The 19,518-nt window shown below is 40.7% G+C and overlaps 1 pseudogene; it reads left to right on the forward strand.

The window, feature by feature from the left end:
- The first annotated feature begins 17,185 nt into the window (after positions 1 to 17,185).
- Positions 17,186 to 18,451, forward strand: LOC131401976 (actin-like protein 9; annotated as a pseudogene).
- The last annotated feature ends 1,067 nt before the right edge of the window (positions 18,452 to 19,518 follow it).

Genomic DNA, 19,518 nt, shown 5'->3' on the forward strand with positions numbered 1-19,518 from the left:
TGATTTGAGTAACTAATTTTCACGTGCATGATAATAAAATAGGCATAGACATGCATAGAGGTTTTCAGAGCTAGTTATCAAAGGCTTTGGTATACATAAAGATGTTTGGGGTATATGTAGTGTTTTATTAATTCAAATGTTGCATGTACATAGCACAGCATCTTTCCAGTGCATTAAAAATGCTGTTCAAGTGTATACATTTTATTAATCTCTGTCTTTTCCTTTCTCATAAAATTCTTTAAGTGCTACTCTTTGTTTGAGGCATTCCATTATACCCAATATTTCTACGAACCACCTCTGAATAGTAATAACTATCTCTAAAATATTTGTTGACAAAGTAAAATTATTATATAACATATTGCGAAGAGTTATAAAGAAACTCATAAACATATCTGTTTTATATACAAATTAGATCTTAAGAGCATATCCAACCATATTATAGAACCCTTAAAATAACATTTTGTTAGACTCAAGCTTTTATGTATTGTTTTGCAATTATACTCATATGCATTCTTAAATTCTCTCCATATAGAAAATGAATCTGTAAATTTCATGATTCACATTGGTAAATTATACTTCAATTCTTGGCTGTTATCCTAGTCTGGTTTGGTGTTTTTCTGTGACTTGATGAAGTTGAGGGGGTTGGATTTTATTTTCTCATTTCTCTATCTCTAAGCAACAGCAAATATCTTAAACTATGGATTAAAAAAATGTGATCCCCTTCTTGCTAACTAAACTCAAATAATATAAATCAGACTACCCGTTTATAGGGTAGGGCATTCATTGTTCAAGAGGCATGAATGTTCTTTCTTCTGTATTTCTTAATTAGTGGGGCTTCTAATCTAGTGTGGTGTTTACTAGTCTTTAAGGGAAAAGAAAAGGCAGGAGAGCTGACCATTGTCCCTAAGGGACTGGCATTGGAAATGCACTAAACATTGCCCAGAGCGTGATGAGAGCAACTTATGTTTCCTTCCTTACACATGTAAATGTTACAAGACACATCCGGGTTGCAGTATAATGGAAATTCTGAAATTAGTTTTAAGAAGTGAGTTTGGAAGTATTATTTTCTTTTAGTGCTTGAAAATGTAATCTAGAATACCCAAGGAGTACAACCATTCATTTCCACATATTTCAGAGCCATTTTGTACTCATTTACTCCTGTTTAGTTCCTAGGTGGTGAGTTACTCACAGTCTCTTAATCTTTCTCATTTCGTTAGTTTTCAGTTTTGCTCATCAAATATCTTCAATGATGACTGCTTCTTTTCCATAGAGAAATGCTGATGTGCTCAGGCTGTTACAGAGAAGAGTGGAAGGGGGAAAGAAATGGAGAGAAAGCTAATGGACAATTTCTCCCCCAAGGCCACCTAACTGGCAAAAGGATGGATTGGTTCCTAAGTCCCCACATTGGGGTTAGACTTTGGCATTCTAAAAGAAAGTGATAGTGGTGGTGCTGGAAAAATTTGATCTTCTGGTTATATTAAAAATAGAAATAAATTTTAAAATGAAGTTTGAATTTTTAATTTTCACATTAATATTTGTTGCCAGTTCCCTTACATTAGATGGGCAAGAAGAATTATTCTGAAACCAAACCAAGCCAAACAGAAACCAAGAAAACTTATGTTTTATGATTGTGCTAAGAACCTTTACACTGAGATAGAGACAAATATCCTGGGCCAGTATCTAGTCCTGATTATTATTATTATTATTATTTTAAATCATATTTTTATGTCATTCTATCAGTAACTCAACACAGGTATGTGTGTGAATAAGGAGATTGTATTGTTCTTTTGATAAAGGGACAATTTGTAAATCTTCTCCTGCTCCTAAAATCATTTACTCCTTTTGGGTATTTATTATTTCTACTTTCTGAAAAAACATATGAATGCTAATCTCTTTCCAATGTTGTACTAACTTTGCCAGGATGGAAAAAGGGTTAAATCAAAGAAAGGTTAAATTTAACATTTGTTAAATAAGCATCAGATTAGATATGGTGGCACAGGGGATGAGCTGACTGGTAGGTATCCCATTGCTTCTGCTTTTATTCAGGTCTTGTTCCTAATGTATGGCCAATAGTGGCAGTAAGACTGAATCTCCTTTTCAGCATTTTCTGGTGGTGGTGGTGGGGGAATCTGGGAGGGAGTTGGTCCGTCTTATGATCAGACTGTTAAGGTTGGTCGACATTTACAGAGGAAATGAAAAGTTCAGAAAGGGAAGGTTCTGGTGGCCGTAAAAGATGGGAAGGAAGCTCATACCATATCAGTCTATATATTTGCCTCTCTCTGTAGTTTTGCTCTTCTACCTTTATCTAAAATGTATGAAGAATTACTTGGGGCAGAATATTGATAGGTCTATTTTCTAAATTGATTATTTTGTAATGCTAAGGCTTAAAAAGTAATTAAGGTTGACAAGGGGCTGGTGGAAAAGGATATATTTGTTTGTAAGCTCTTTTCTTCAAGCTTCCCTATTCTTTTCATTTTAGAAAATATCATGATAAATATTTTCCTGCACACTTAATTTTTTGTTATTTAAATGTTGTCACTATTAACATATAAAATATTTTATTTCAAATTTCATTAATTATGAATGAATATTAATTTGAAGAGGGGCTTAACTGAAATTCACCTTTATGTTTTCAATGAAAATTTTGCTAAGAAAATTAATAGTAAGTGAAATTTCAATGGCATATCTACCTAATTAGGCAAAATAATTATTTTCAGCCTAAAAGTTTAGAAACACTCTAAACTTAATATAGTATAATTGCTATTTATGAAATAAGTATATAAATTAGATTTCAGGTACTTCAATAATTTAATTAAAATTATTTTTATCTATTCATTAAAGTAGGACTGTAATGTTGAGTAGCTCAGTTAATGTAAACAACTGGATAATAAAGCCATACACTTAAAATTATACTATATTTATAATTAGATATATAATAATGGACACTTTTCATTAGATAAGATAGTTTTTTTACAATTAATAAAAACTTGATGAAGTTTTACAGTACCAGTTTTTCAAAAGACAGTAAAGGACAAGGAAGATTTGGAAACACATCAGTTTATTCTTTCGTTAACTCCTTACAGTTAAAAAGATTACATTAGAAGTTACTTCTACATGCTGAAGTATAATATTGGCAAAATATTTTAAAGTATCCTTAGAGATTACAGTATTGCTCATGTAAGTAATTGCTGGAAGTGTGGGTACTTTGATTATTTTTAATAGAAAACACTGCACAGTATAAAAATAGTATCAATGCTACAGTAGTACAAAAACAGTATAATAGTACAAAATAGTATTAATTCATCTTGCGGCATTGATTGAGTCACTAAGCATCTCTGAGTCTCAATTTTCTAATCCAAAATGTGAAGAATTTGGACTGAATGATCTGTAGGGTTACTTGTAATTCTAAAGTAGTCTATATCTATAATATTACTATCACATAGCCTCAAAGAACATCAGTGTCATGTAATTTTTAAGGGTGTATTTATTTAAAACAGCAAGACTTCTGGGATATGAGTTTATTCATAAGGTTAGTTTATTAGATCAAAACATTTCATTTTGAGGAGATTGCTGAGATTGCATGATTGTTACTATTCAAGGAAAAGCTACTTTATTCCCTGGCAGAGGGAATGATATGCTATCTGGAAGTTTCATTCTGTTGCTGGCACTCACATTTTAGGGACACCTGGAGAAAGCAAAGTGGCTTTTTCATATTGGTTGTAGTTGGTACTGATGGTACCAAAGGATGTAATCAGTTATTTGGAGTGAGATGTTCAATACTTTCCTTCCTGCATGCAACATTTAAAAAACCTTGCTTGGAAGAGAAGTTTATTTTTCATACAGGAGCTGGTGATCCTTTTGAAATGGAATTATCTTGTTGTCATGGCAACATAGGATTCCATGCTCCTGCTTTCTACAATGTGTATTTCTCTGAGTCTGGTTGTAAGTGTTTTATTCATTGGTGGCAGTGTGTGGTACTGGCATCAAGAAAATAGATCAGTCAGATGACATCTATAGTGCCTATCAACTTTGTTTTTTGTTTTTTTATTGAAGCATAGTTGACATACATTATTATGTTAGTCTCGGGTGTACAACACAGTGATTCGACATTTATATACATTATGAAATGATCACCACAGTAAGTCTAGTAACCATCTGTCACCATAGAAAATTTTACAATATTATTGACTATATTCTCTATGCTGTATATTTATATCCCCGTGACTTATTTATTTCATAGCTGGAAGTTTGTACCTCTTAATCCCCTTCACCTATTTTGCCCAATCCCCCACTTCCCTCCCCTCTGGTAACCACCAGTTCTCTGTATCTATGAGTCTGTTTCTGTTTTGTTTTGTTTGTTCATTTGTTTTGTTTTTTAGATTCCACATATGAGTGAAATCATACAGTATTTGTCTTCCTCTGTCTAACTTATTTCACCTAGCATAATACCTCTAGGTCTATCCATATTGTTGCAAATGGCACGATTTCATTCTTTTTTATGGCTGAGTGATATTCCTTGTGTGTGTGTGTGTGTGTGTATATATATATATATATATATATATATATATATATATATATCCCCCCCAACTTCTTTATGGTATATAGAAGTGTCCATCTATCGATGGACACTTAGGTTGCTTCCATATCTTGGCTATTGTAAATAATGTTTCAATTAACATAGGATACATATATCTTTTCAAATTAGTGTTTGTGTTTTCTTCAGATGAATATCCAGAAGTGCAATTGCTGGATCATATGGTACTACTACTTTTAATTTTGGGGGGAATCTCCATACTGGTTTTTTTTTTTTTTATTTTGTGAGGAAGATTAGCCCTGAGGTAACATCCCTTGCCAATCCTCCTCTTTTTGCTGGGGAAGATTGGCCCTGGGCTAACATCCATGCCCATCTTTCCTTTACTTCACATGGGATGCCTGCCACCGCATGGCTTGGTACGTGGTGCATTGGTGTGTGCCTGGGATCCAAACCTGCAAATCCTGGGCTGCCGAAGCAGAGTGCACGAGCTTAACTGCTACACCACCAGGCCAGCTCCCCTCCATACTGTTTTTGATAGTGGATGCACCAATTTACATTCTTACCAAAAGTGCATGAGGGTTCCCTTTTCTCTATTTCCTTGCCAACACTTGTTATTTGTTGTCTTTTTGATGCTGGCCATTATGACATTAAAAGGATCATGCACCAGGATCAAGTGAGATTTATCCCAAGGATGCAAGGATGGGTTCAATATCCACAAATCAATCAATGTAATATACTACATTAATAAAACAAAGAATAAAAATCAGACAATCATCTCAATAGATGCAGAAAAAGCTTTTGACAAAATTCAGCATCCATTTATGATAAAAACTCTCAATGAAGTTGGGAACATACCTCAACATAATAAAGGCCATATATGACAAACCTACAGCTAACATCCTACTCAAGAGTGAGAAGCTGACAGCATTTCCTCTAAGATCAGGAACAATGCAGGGATGCCCACTCTTGTCACTTTTATTCAACATAGTATTGAAAGTCCTAGTCACAGCAATTAGATAAGAAAAAGAAATAAAAGGCATCCACATTGGAAAGGAAGAAGTAAAACTCTAACTGTTTGTAAATGACGTGATACTATATATAGAAAACCCTGAAAGACTCCACCAAAAAACTATTAGAACTAAGAAATGAATTCAGTGAAGTTACAGGATACAAAATTAATATACAGAAACCTGTTGTACAGGATTTCTATATACTAATAACAATCTGTCAGAAAGGGAAATTAAAACAATCCCATTTACAATTGCATTGAAAAGAATAAAATAGCTAAGAATATTTTTATCCAAGGAGGTGAAAGACTTGTACTCTGAAAACTATAAGACGTTGATGAAAGAAATTGAAGACAACACAAATGAAAACACATACCGTGTTCATGGATTGGAAGAATTAATACTGTTGAAATGTCCATACTACCTAAAGCAACCTGAGGATTCAATGTAATCCCATCAAAATACCAATGGCATTTTTAAAAGAACCAGAACAAATAACCTAAAGCTTATATGGAACCACAAAAGACCTTGAATAGCCAAAGTAATCTTGAGAAAGAAGAATAAAGCTGGAGGTATCACACTCCCCGATTTCAAACTATACTACAAAACTATGGTATCAAAACAGTACGGTACTGGCCCTGAAACAGTCACGTGGATCAATGGAACAGAATAGAGAGCCTAGAAATAAAACCATGCTTATATGGTCAATTAATCTATGACAAAGGAGGCAAGAATACACAATGGGAAAAGACAGTCTCTTCAATAAATGATGTTGGGAAAACTGGACAGCTACATGCAAAAGAATGAAACTGGACCACGTTCTTACACCATATATAAAAATAAACTCAAAATGGATTAAAGACTTAAATGTAAGACCTGATACCATAAAACTCCCAGAAGAAAACATAGGCAGTAAACTCTTTGACATTGGTCTATGTAGGCAGTAAACTCTTTGACATTGGTCTATGTTGGCAGTAAACTCTTTGACATCAGTCTTAGCAGCATATTTTTGGATTTGTCTCCTCAGGCAAGGGCAACAAAAGCAAAAATAAACAAATGGGACTACATCAAACTAAAAAGTTTTTGCACATAGAAGGAAACCATCAACAAAATGAAAAGGCAACCTACTGAGTGGGAGAAGATATTTGCAAATGATATATGCGATAATGGGTTAATATCTAAAATATATAAAGAACTCATAGAACTCAATATCAAAACAAAACAAACAATCCAATTAAAAAATGGACAGAGGACCTGAAAAGACATTTTTCCTAAGACATACAGATGGTCAACAGACGCGTGAAAAGACGCTGAATATCACTAATCATCAGGGTGCCTGCCAACTTTGAATTTCCAAGATACACTAAGCATTCCAAAAAAGGTGATTACAGTGTCTCTTTTAGGAAGAAGGTGGAATACTAATTTTTACTTTCTGTATTAGTCAGTGTATTAATGCTAGTGGCTGTAACAAGCAACTCTCATATGTCAGTGGCATAGCACAACAAAGGATTTTCTTTTCTTGCTCATGTCAGACGTGGACAGGGCAAATCTCTACCAGAAGATGACTCATCTTTGTTGACCCTTAGAGGCTACTGGGAGTCCTCCACTGTATCTCTTTCATCTGCCTGGCTAAGAAGCAAAAAAGAGAAAGCATGCAGGATTGTATAGGTAGTTTTACAGCTAGCTTTTGAAGTGGTGCACATCAATTCTGAGCACATTCCATTGGCTGGAACCCAATCATGTAGCCCTGACTAACTGCAAGGGAGGCAGGGGTATGTAGTCTTACCAAGGCCCAGAAAGAGAAAATAGGGTTGACAAGCATCCTATCTCTGCCATAGTGCCTTTCTGTTTACAAATGTTTTATGTTTAAATGGAATATCTTCGGAGAAATTTAGATCTCTCTATTTAAAATTCACTCTGAATTATGAACAGGTGGTAGCTGATATATTAATTAAAATTTATCGTTGTTGCTTTTTCATGAAAGACTTATTCACTTTTTTCCTTACAATTTAGAGTATTCTGAACATAACCATTAAGTTCTTATTTTTATATTTATTGCTACCTTAGGATCTCACTTTAATTATCAAGCTCTTTGCTTCTGTTGAAGAGAACTCCATAACTTACCAAGTAATAATCATAACAGGACTTTTTGTAATTCCTTAGAGGCCAGATGAACTTCATTTGAAGTAATTTAAAGTAAATTATTTTGTTCTGAAATATCACTTTTAGTTTAATTATCTGGTAATACAAAAAAAACCTGTTCTTAATGATCTCTTTGCTGTTCCTTACATCTGCAGTGAGTGTCTAGCCGTGTGTGGCCAATTAAAGGTGTTCGCAAATTCTTTGACCCTTCTCCATTGAGAAGAGGAGTCCATGGCCTCTCTCCTTAAATCTGGGTGAGCTCTGTGACTACTTTGACAATAGAGTATGGCAGGGTTAGTGCTGTGCCAGTTTTCAGGCCTAGACCTTAAGAGAACAGCAGCTTCTACTTTTGGTCACTTGGACTAGACACTCTTGGAATAAAGCCACCTTACTCCAAAGCTTAAGCCACTATAGACGCCATGTGTAGGAGCTCTGGATAACAGCTCCAGCCGATCTCCCATCCTGCAGCCAGTATCAGTTGTCAGCCATCTTGGATGTCAGTCCAACAGAGCTTTTAGATCAGTTCTGCTTGCTGAAAACAATCAATGAGAGACTCCAAGCAAAAACTATCTGACTGTTCCAGCCAAGTCAGAAAAGTGAGGGGTCATAATAAATTGTTGTTTTATGTGACAATAAAATCCTGGAATATGCTAGTTTTCTGTATTAAGATTTTACTCCTAAAAAGCTTTCAGCACCATTCAAGTTTTCAATAACCTTTGAATATAGTTGAACAGCCTTTGAATTTGGAGAAATGAACATGAATCACTTTTCTATCTATTATGTATCTGTCTGTCTATTATCTGTCTGTCTATCTATAATCTATTATCTGTCTATCATCTATCTATCTGTTTATGTTGGTTGCAATCTAGCTGGCAGCTGGGACAAGTGGGTGGAATAATATTTGAGTCTGAGTGACACTGCCAAGGACTGGGTTCACTAAGTTATATTTCTCAAGGTTGGAAGTAGGCAATGTTCTTACAGTTTTCTGGGTCACTGTCATAAACTAGATTTCTAAGAACATAATAATTTAGTTTAAAGGAACATCAAGCTCACTAGTTTGTCCCTGGTGACAGTGTCAAAGTGTAGTTGGGGGGGAAAGCTTTGTCCTCAGGGGAAAACTGCACACTTGAAGCTGTACAAGACGAAGGGGATGCAAACATTATCGTGTACATGTGAATGCACAACAATGCATGTGAATGCAAGGAGGTCAGACTGTATGTAGCTTATAATGAGCTGATTCCTTATATTGGATGACTTGGAAGAGCTGGTAAGGATCAGAGTACCTTAAGTACTTCCCTTGTATAGGAGTCTAAATCCTGAAATATAGCCATTATAGTTTAGTCATTTGTTTTCTTTTCCTCCAAAACCACCATTAAAATGTCAATATTCTTTGGAGAATATTACTGGAACAAACTATATTCAGATAATAGGGATTTTCAGATATGATCTTTCTGCTATGGGGAGAAGACTCTTCAAAGAGTTGGTGTTCTCCTTGTTTAAAGAGTCTTTCAACAGCTAGTGGTGTTCTTGGGAAGATGCTGAGTATTGAAATAGAGAAAAAGGAGAGGACATATATTGCATACTTCAAAATTGTATCAGAGCTTATGCTAAACGCACTGTGTACTTAGAATTCTATATATGCTGCATTCTGCTGGTCTCCTTTGAAGTCATATGCTCTTTGAGGAAGGTTCATATATTGTACATATTTTATAAAATAGTAAGTCAATAGCATTTATTAAAACCTACTGTTAACTGATAAGCCTTTTATCAGCCTTATTCCAGGGCATATGTAAATTTTTGGAAAATGGCAATGTGAATTCTGAACAGAATATGACAGTGCTTTCTTCAACAGGCACGTGCTTAGAATGATAATTCTTTTGGCAGTTCCTTAATGCGTTATGTATAAATGGAATAATAACCCGAGAGAACAGTTTCTCCGGGTAGTACAGCTAAAGTAATTTCACTGGCAGACTCCCCTTCCTCCTACCATTCCATTTTCTCTTTCTTTGGGAGCACATAGCCACCTAGCTAGAGACTACATTTCCCAGAATTCTCTTCAAGAGTGCCCACATGACTAAGTGATCACTAGTAGAACGGGACTAGAAGAGATGTGGACAACTTCTGCCTCATTTGCTTAAAAATAAAAAAAATATTCTGGATTTCCTCTCTTTTTTCCCCCTTCTTGTGAGTAGGAACATAATGTGTTTGTGATCCAGTTTGCAGATGAAGATAATATTTCAGGGAAGTGGTAGCGCAAGAAGACGAAAGGGATCTATAATCCTGAAGGACTTTGTGTATCAAAGCCGCCCCAGCACCCTTGAATGCTCTCCTCGGGATTGTTATATGAAAGAGAAGCCAATTATATCTTATAGAAGCCACTGTGGTTTTTTCTTCTTTTTGAGGAAGATCAGCCCTGAGCTGACATCACGCCAATCCTCCTCTTTTTGCTAAGGAGGACGGGCCCTGAGCTAACATCTATTGCCAATCCTCCTCCTTTTTCTCCCCAAAGCCCCAATAGATAGTTGTATGTCATAGTTGCACATCCTTCTAGTTGCTGTATGTGGGATGCCGCCTCAGCATGGCCGGAGAAGCGGGGCATCGGTGCACGCCCGGGATCTGAACCTGGGCTGCCAGTAGTGGAGCACGCGCACTTAACCGCTAAGACACAGGGCTGGCTCACCACTGTGTTTTTTCCCTAATCTCTTTGTTAAAGCACCTTACCCTTTACTGTAACTAAAATATCTCACCTTTTATGGTTAAAATAAATATTCTCTTCTCTGAAAGAGTTCAACATATACCCTATGTGGTTGTTAATTGCCTCAGTAACTCAATGATGTTAAAAAAAGTTCTGAAAATGATGTACTTGGTTGAATGCTTTCATAAATGTAGTCATAAAACAGTATGTAAGTGACCCAATGAGCATATCTAATTCAGGGTGTAGATCCCGTGGGAAGGCATCAAATTTCTTCCTGTCAAAATATTCCTTACTTTTGTTGTTCACTTATTTCTTTAAAACTTAGACTTCTATAGCTGCTTAATAAGTATCTCTTTCCTTCCCTTATTGTGTCCTACTTTGTTTTAAGTACTAGAGAAATCAAAGAAGTATTGGCTCTGATGTGAAGGAGAACATGCCCTTGTATGTTTTGATAAACATCATCTCCCAGAACTCAGAACAGTGCCTACCATGTAGGATACTTGACAGAAAAGCTTAGTAATACAAGGCAGGACTGGAATGACAAGTGGCCTTGAAATAAGAGCCATGGAGTTTAGAATAGTGACAGTCGACCATAGAAGTAGAAGTTCTGAAGGATGTATGAATAATGTTGCAAAAAAAGAGTTCTCAGCAATATATGCTTTACTTTCTAACAAAATTATTTGTAATTTGGTATTTCATGAGTCTGCATATAGCCATGGGAGTGTGCTGCACACTAAGAACAACCTCCATCTACTGCTTTTAACTTTGTGCATACTATCTGTTCCCATCCCCAGGAACCAACATGAACACATATTTTATTACTTGTGCTTTTAACTTAGAAATTGTGGATAATTCCAAGCATATGCAAAATAGTGACAGTAGTAAAAGGAACCCTCATGTACACATCATCTAGCTTTCACATATTTCATCTCATGGCCAGTCTAGTTTAATCTGTAAATTCTGTCTACTGCCCCTCTCCCACCCGATTATTTTGAGACATATAATTTCCACGTGTTAGGCTACTGCAATAAATTAAGAGAATCAGCCATTGATCACTTGAGCATTCTTGCCTTAACCCCTGGAGAACAAATAGGGATGCTCTATTAATCTTGGCTTTTTAGTCTGCATTTTTTCCAGCTTTACTGAGATATAATTGACATAATATATGTGTAAGGTTAAGGTGTACAATGAGTTGATTTGATACACTTATATATTGCGAAATGATTACCACCATAGTGTCAGCTAACAGCTCCTTCACATCACACATTTCTTTTTTGTGATGAGAATATTGAAGATTTACTCTCTTAGCAATTTCCAAGTACACAATACAGTATTGTTGACTATAATCAGGATGCTGTGCTGAGATCCCCAGAACTCATTCATCTTCTAACTGGAAGTTTGTACCCCTTGACCAACATCTCCCCATTTCCCCCACCCCCAGCCCCTGGTCACCACCATTCTACTCTCTGTTTCTGAGTTCAGCTATTTTAGATTCCACATGTAAGTGAGGTCACACATGATTTGTCTTTGTCTGACTTATTTCATTAGTATAATGCCCTCAAGGTTCATCCATGTTGTTGCAAATAGCAAGATTTCCTTCCTTTTCATAGCAGAGTAATATTCCATTGCATATATATATATATATATATCACATCATCTTTACCCATTCATCCACTGATGGACACTTAGGTTGTTTCTGCACCTTGGCTATCCTGATTTATTCTGTATTTTTGATGCTTTGACTGTGTGCATGTGTATAAGTTTTGTAAGCCTGAAATATTTTGTAATTTCAAATTTTGAAATTAAAAATGTATTTAGAAATAAAATAATGAAACCCTGTAGTTCCAGCTTTATTGTGAGTTTTCCTTTCATCTCCCAGATGAAACAAAACTACAAGGCTACAAGCTTCTCAAAGTGGAGCAACAACAGCATCAGCCTCACCTGGAAGCTTGTTAGAAATGCAGATTCTCAGGCCCCACCCTGGACCTGCTGAATCAGAATCTTTCGGCAGGACCAGAACTCTGTGTTCTAACAAGCCCTCCTGCAGATTCTCGTACACCTTTAAGCAAGAGGACCCGCTGGTCTGAGACAACTGCCTCACAAGCCAGACTCACTGTCCATCTTTCAGACGATAGGGGGAATGAAGAATTTAAGAATTTTGAAGACCCAGATCTGTAGATCTCCAATTGCCGCACATTAAGTTCTTCTGGGAGCTTTTAAAAATCACTGATGCTTGGTCTCCATCTGCAGAGATTCCCATTCAATCGGTCTGGGGTGCAGCCAGGATCTGGGGATTTGTTTAAGTTCCCCTGGTGATTCTAATTTGCAACCAAGGTTGAGAACTCCCGACCAAGAGAACACAGTAGCTGCAGGGGAAGGAAAAGATGCTGGTGGTCTTGGGCGCCCCCTGCCGGCGGGAAGCTGTACATGTCGTCTCCCAGCACCATCAGGCAGGCGGATAGAGATGCCGGCCCACGTGGGCTTTGGAGGAGTTGGCTGCACATATCTGAAGTCTGGTTGATGTGTGTGCACGAAATGCCCTTTCAATGGAAATGCCTATTTAAATCCATTTAATCCTGCATAATTCCATTTCAAAGCTGTTACTTGGATGTTTCCAGTTGTCATTTGCTCACACACACGCACATACAGACTACATTACCTGTAATTTACCTAACACTCTCATATAGCACTTACTATGCGCCATCCACGGACCTTAACCCTGCACAAATAACTCATCCCTCCCCATACCTGCCCTTTGACGTCAGTACTATTATTACGTACAATTTGCTAATGGGGAAGATGAGGCACAGAGAGAATAGTAGTTTGTCTCAGCCATGAAGGGGAGGAGCTGGCTCCCCAGCAGCTGGCTCCAGATCTGTGGTCTTAACAATATCACGGCATTGCTGCCTCTAATCATGACGGTCTCTGCCCTGTTTGCTGTGGTATCCCAGGATCTAGCATCTGTTATGTGCCAGACACAATATCCCCTCAGAGAGTCCCAACCTCCACTTCCACCGTTTGGGCTGGATCTGAGACCTCACAATTTCCGGGACTCACAGTCAGTCACTGCAGTATCTCAGAGATCTGGGTTCAAATCCTGCTCCTGCCACGCCCCAGCTGTGTGACTTTGGGCAAGTCACTTCACCTCTCTGAGCCTCTATTTCCTGATCAGAAAAAATGGTCATAGTACCCATTTCTAAGTCATCATGATGCCCCCTTCCAAGCTGTCATCTATCACCCCTTTCACTTGCCATGAGGAATCTTTAAAGGGAAAAAATATTTATTATTGTCTTAAGTGGCTGTAACCTAAATTCGCCACAATACTCTTTCATGGGGTCAAGGGTCCATCCTGCAGATGTGCTGAACAAGGAGGAGAAATGGGAGACACCTCCTCGTCCACACACAGCTGTATCACTATCGGCACTAAAGGCTGGACCCTCAACAGAGTCTGTTCAATTCTTAATGGAATAATCCATCTGAGCTAAATGTGTCCTTTTAACATGCTGATACTCAAAGCTCTATTACAACCTCACACTCATTAGGATAGCTGTAACTTTTTTAAAAACCAGAAACAAGCATTGACGAGGATGTGGAGTAAGTGAAACCCTCTACATGGCTAGTGGGAATGTAAAATGGTGTTGCAGCTATGGAAAACAGTATGATGGTCTCACAAAAAAATAGAAATAGAACTACCATATGATCCAGCAATCCCACTTTTGGGTGTATACCTAAGAGAATTGAAAGCAAGGTCCCAAAGAGATATTTGTACACCCATGTTCACAGCAGCATCATTCACAATAGCCAAGAGGCAGAGGCAACTCTAATTTACATTGACGGATGAATGGATAAACAAAATGTGGTATATACTTATAATGGAATATTAATCAGCCTTAAAAAGGAAGGAAATTCTGACATGTGCTACAATGTGGATGAACCTTGAGGACATTATGCTCAGTGAAATAAGCCAGTCACAAAAAGACAAACACTGTATAATTCCACTTATAGGAGGTCCCTAGAGGAGTCAAAGTCATAGAGACAGAAAGTAGGATGGTGGGGTCAGGGGCTATGAGAAGCTGTGGTTTAATAGGTTTAGAGTTTTGGTTTTATGAGATGAAATGTTTTGAAGATTGGATGCACAACAATGTGAATGTACTTAACACCACTGGACGGCACACTTAAAAATGACTAAGATGGTAAATTTTATGTTATGTTTATTTTACCACAAATGAAGCTTCCTTAAATTTGTTTTGAAAGTGTGATTTCAATAAACTCTCCAAATGATAAAGACAAAACCATCTGATTACATCACCACTATGGCTCTTTGTATAAGCATGAGGACGAAACACTTCTAGCCAAAATGCTTCCTCTTATTCTTTAAACAAAAATATTTGAAAACAGCAAGGCTGTGCACCAAAGCGTTAATCAGGTCACCTCTGAGCAGGGGCATCAGAAGGTCGGAGGCAGAATCCTGACTTCTTAAGCAGTGAGATTATGGGTGACTTCATTTCCTCCTGTTGTTTTTTTCAGCCTTCTGAGAATTAAAAAGTAAAATTGAAAACTAAATTTGAAAATAATGGAGAAGATGCTGTTGTTTAGTATATTTCTGGTCATTGTGAACAGTCCAAAAAAGTGCCTGCATCCAAAATAAGTAAAGAACTCATACAACTCAATAACAAAAACAAACAAACAATGCAATTGAAAAATGAGCAGAGGATGTGAGTAGGTATTTTTCCAAAGAAGACCTATAGATGGCCAACAGGTTTATGAAAATGTGCTCAGCATCACTAATCATCAGGAAATGCAAATCAAATCCACAATGAGATATCCCCTCACACCTGTTAGAATGGCTGTTATCAAAAAGACAAGAAATAACAAGAGTTAGTGAGGATGTGGAGAAAAGGGAACCCCTGTGCATTGCTGGTGGGAATGTAAACTGGTGCAGCCACTGTGGAAAACAGTATGGGAGTTCTTCAAAAACTTAAAAATAGAGGCACCATATGATCCAACTATCCCACTTCTGGGTATATACCCAAAGGAAATGAAAATAGGGTCCTGAAAAGATATCTGTGCTCCTGTATTCATTGAAGCATTTTTCACAACAGCCGAGATATGGAAACAAACTAAGCATCCATCAATGGATGAATGGATAAAGATGTGGTATATATATACAAAGAAATATTATTCAGCCATGGCAAAGAAGGAAAACTTGCCATTTGCAACAACATGGATGAACACATTATGCTAAGTGAGATGTCAGACAGAGGATAAATACCGTGTGATCTCACTTATATACAGAAAATAAAAAAGGCAGACTCATAGAAACAGAGAGTAGAATGGTGGTTACCAGGGGCTGGGGGGTGGAGGAAATGGGGAGATGTCGGTCAAAGGGTATAAATTTCCATTTGGAAGATGAATAAATTATATATACTTGAATGAAATAATAAAACAAATTATATACTTGAAAGATGCTAAGAAAACAGATATTAAATGTTCTCGCCACAAAAATGGTAACTATGTAATGTGATGGAGGTGTTAGCTAATGCTACAGTGGTAATCATTTTGCAATACATAAGTGTATCAAATCAACATGTTGTACACCGTAAACTTTCAAAATCTTGTATGTCAATTACATCTCAATAAAGCTGGAGGAAATAAAAGCCCCTGGACCCTCAATAAATGGCTGAGTAAATGAACATTTCAAAATGGCCACACACACAAATAATTAATTGATTGATTAATTCATTTAATAAAAACTCAACCCTGCTCTCTGGCCACGGTAATAAATCTAGACACAACTAGGAAATGAAGTCTCTCTCAGCTCGATATCTCCACGGCACATTTAGCACTAGTCATGATGATTTCTAGCACTCCACACAAACACACACACACAAATTTTTAATTTGTTATTTGTTGTAACAGGTGATACCTACCACCACCAAAAACAGGTTTTGAAGCAACTCTCCTGATCCATTGTCCAGCCTGCTCTCCTTAGTCAAGACTATTACTTCCTCTCACATGCAACCACCTTTTATCTGTACTGAAAGCCCCTTTTGGTAGCCCCATGGATGCCCCCTCCCCACCAAGGGGAAGCAGAGAAAATCCCTAGAGAGAAGGAAGACACCCCACACTGCCACCATGTAGTAGAGAGAGGGAGTGGAAATCAGGGAAGGCTTCTAGGAGGAGGTAGTGTCCCACTGAGATTGGAAGAGGCAAACGTCTGCTTTGCAGGAAGGGGGCACAGAGGCTGTTCCAGGCAGTGGGAAGAGCAGAAGAGTCAAAGAACCTAGTACAGGGGTCTCTGTGCCTCTCCTTGCCTCCTCCTGAAGCTGGTTTCTGTTTCCTCTTGGAAACAAGAAAGCCACACTAGCTGATCACCTTCCGATGACTATTATAAGGATTAATATTTTAATATTCTAAGGAGGCCTGTGGCCAGCTCTCTCATACTACAATGTGAATAACTTCAAGATAAGGCCCCAAGAGACAGATTCCTGGGTCTTACTGGGTTCTGGATCAGGGAGCTGGGTCAGACATCCCTCCTCAGGCACCCTCTATCCTCCTCCTCCGAATTTGGCACTTTGACGGGAATGCAGAATAGATGAGTGTCCTGGGAGCTTTCTGGGACAGGGAGGGGCCCTATCCCCACCCCTTCATTGTGATGTCTTCTAAAGGGGGCAGAGGGCAGGGTGATGTCACAGACCACTGGCCGGCCCCTCTCCCTCTCTGCCTGTGCCTGCCACAGGCCCGGCCTCACCTTTTCCCCCCACACCTCTACACCCTAGAGGAAACGGGTCAGCTTTGCCAAGCAGCCCACTCGGCCACCTGCAGCCATGGATGCAAATCACTCCAACCCCTTGGAGTCTCAGTCCTCCCCAGAGGCCCCCAAGCCTGGCCTGACCCCCTGCTCAACCCCGGGAAACAAGACCCTGCAGCAGGACGCTACCAGCACGGTGGGCAACAGGTTGCCACCAAAGACCGGAGCGGTGGTCATCGACATGGGCACAGGCACCTGTAAAGGGGCTTCGCGGGGCAGGTGCGGCCCACCTACACCGTGGCCACCATCGTGGGCTGCCAGCCCCAGAAGCCGGCCCCCACCGGGCAGCAGGCGCTGGAGACGTTCATCGGCGAGGCCGCGCGCGCGCGCCCCGAGGTGACGCTGGTGCAGCCGGTGCGGAGCGGCATCGTGGTGGACTGGAGCGCGGCCCAGCTCATCTGGCGCCACCTGCTGGAGCACGACCTCCGCGTGGCCAGCCAGGACCACCCGCTGCTCTTCTCAGACCCACCCTTCAGCCCCACCAGCAAGCGCGAGAAGCTGGTGGAGGTGGCCTTCGAGTCGCTGCGTTCCCCCGCCATGTACGTGGCTTCCCAGTCCGTGCTGTCCGTCTACGCGCACGGGCGGGTCAGCGGGCTGGTGGTGGACACGGGCCACGGCGTCACCTCCACGGTGCCGGTCTTCCAGGGCTACAGCCTGCCCCACGCCACGGAGCGCCTGGACCTGGCGGGCACCCACCTGACGGCCTTCCTGCCGGAGATGCTGCTCGGCTCCGGCGTGCAGCTGGGCCAGCAGGACCTGGACACGGTGGAGGACATTAAGCATCGCTACTGCTACGTGGCGGCCGACTTGCTCCAGGAGCAGGCCCGGCCCGAGCAGGAAGACCGGCAGAGGCTGGAGCTGCCGGTCGGACGGTCACGCTGGGCAAGGAGCTGTTCCAGTGCCCGGAGCTGCTCTTCAGCCCGCCCGCGATCCCAGGGCTGTCGCCTGTGAGCCTCCCCACCATGGCCACACGGGGTTTTCTCAAGGTGCCCCTGGAGGTGCGGGCGGACGTGGCCCAGAACGTGCTGCTCTGCGGGGGCTCCTCGCTCTTCGTGGGGTTCGAGGGCCGCTTCCGCGCGGAGCTGCCGCGCGGTCTGCCCTGCGAGGCCCGCGCGGTGGTGACGGCCCGGCCCAGCAGGAGCTTCTCGGTGTGGATCGCGGGCTCCGTCCTGGCCTCGCTGCGCGCCTTCCAGTCCTGCTGGGTCCTGCGGGAGGAGTACGAGGAGCAGGGCCCCCACATCGTGTACTGAAAGTGCTACTGACCCGGAGCAGGGGTGGGGAGTGTTGTGGGCAGTAAAGCTTCCACTACCCAGCCGGCTCTGTCCTCCCTTCCCTCAGGTCCCTGCCTCGTCCACTCCTGGACCCACCCAGACTCGCCTTGCTCTGACCCCACACACCCAACCCACCAAGATCTGCCTCCAAAGACATCCTTGGTTCTGCCCTGTCCTAATTCACCTCCCATTGTCCATCCCGGGAGAGACCCCAGTTCTGATTCCCTAAACCCACCTCCCCCAGGATCAAGGCCCAACACACCACCATGTCCTCACCCTGTCAAACCCGTCTCCATGATCTGTGTCCCCCAGGGCACTCTCAGGTTGGGGCCCCACCCAAGCCCACCACCAAGACATCCCCAGATTCTAACCCCTAATCTCCCCTCCATCACCTATTTCTTTTGATATATAGTGCCCCAAGATTCCTCTGGGCTCTAAGCTCCCCAATTCACCCCCTTGCCATGTCCATCAAGGATCCTCAACCCACCCCCATACCCTGTTCCTCTCCAAGGAACTGCACTGGGCGCTCCAAACCCCCTCTCAGAATCTTTCCATGAGTGTTGCAACCCCTAGGTGCACCCTCATAGTCTGCCCCCAATTTCTAATCCCCCCAAACATACCCCTGAGATCCACTTCCCAAGACATCCCTGGTTCTAAGCACCTCAAATCCACCCCCTCATTGGTTTTCTCTTGGCTGTTTATCCAAAGTTCTCCTATACTCTGATAATATGAGCACCCCCAAAATTCTCCCCACAAGTGCTGAAACCCCACATTCACCACAAAAATCCAAGTTCTGACCATCAGGGGTCTCCCCTTTAATGGCCCACTAAAGGATCCCTCGTCCAAATCCCATGCCCCAAGTTGCCCCTCCCCTAAACTCTGCCCTCCCCTCAGTTTGCTCCCCTAGACTCCTTCCATCCAAGTGCTCCCACAACCCATCCCCCATTCGTACCCCCAAAGACCACCACATTCTGAAACCCCAAACCCTCAGGATGACGCCACTGCTCTCAGCCCAGCCCCTTATTCTGCATCCCTCTGAAAATACCCCTGCATGGTCT

This window comes from Diceros bicornis (assembly GCF_020826845.1).
Source record: "Diceros bicornis minor isolate mBicDic1 chromosome 3 unlocalized genomic scaffold, mDicBic1.mat.cur SUPER_3_unloc_1, whole genome shotgun sequence".
NCBI lineage: Eukaryota > Metazoa > Chordata > Mammalia > Perissodactyla > Rhinocerotidae > Diceros > Diceros bicornis.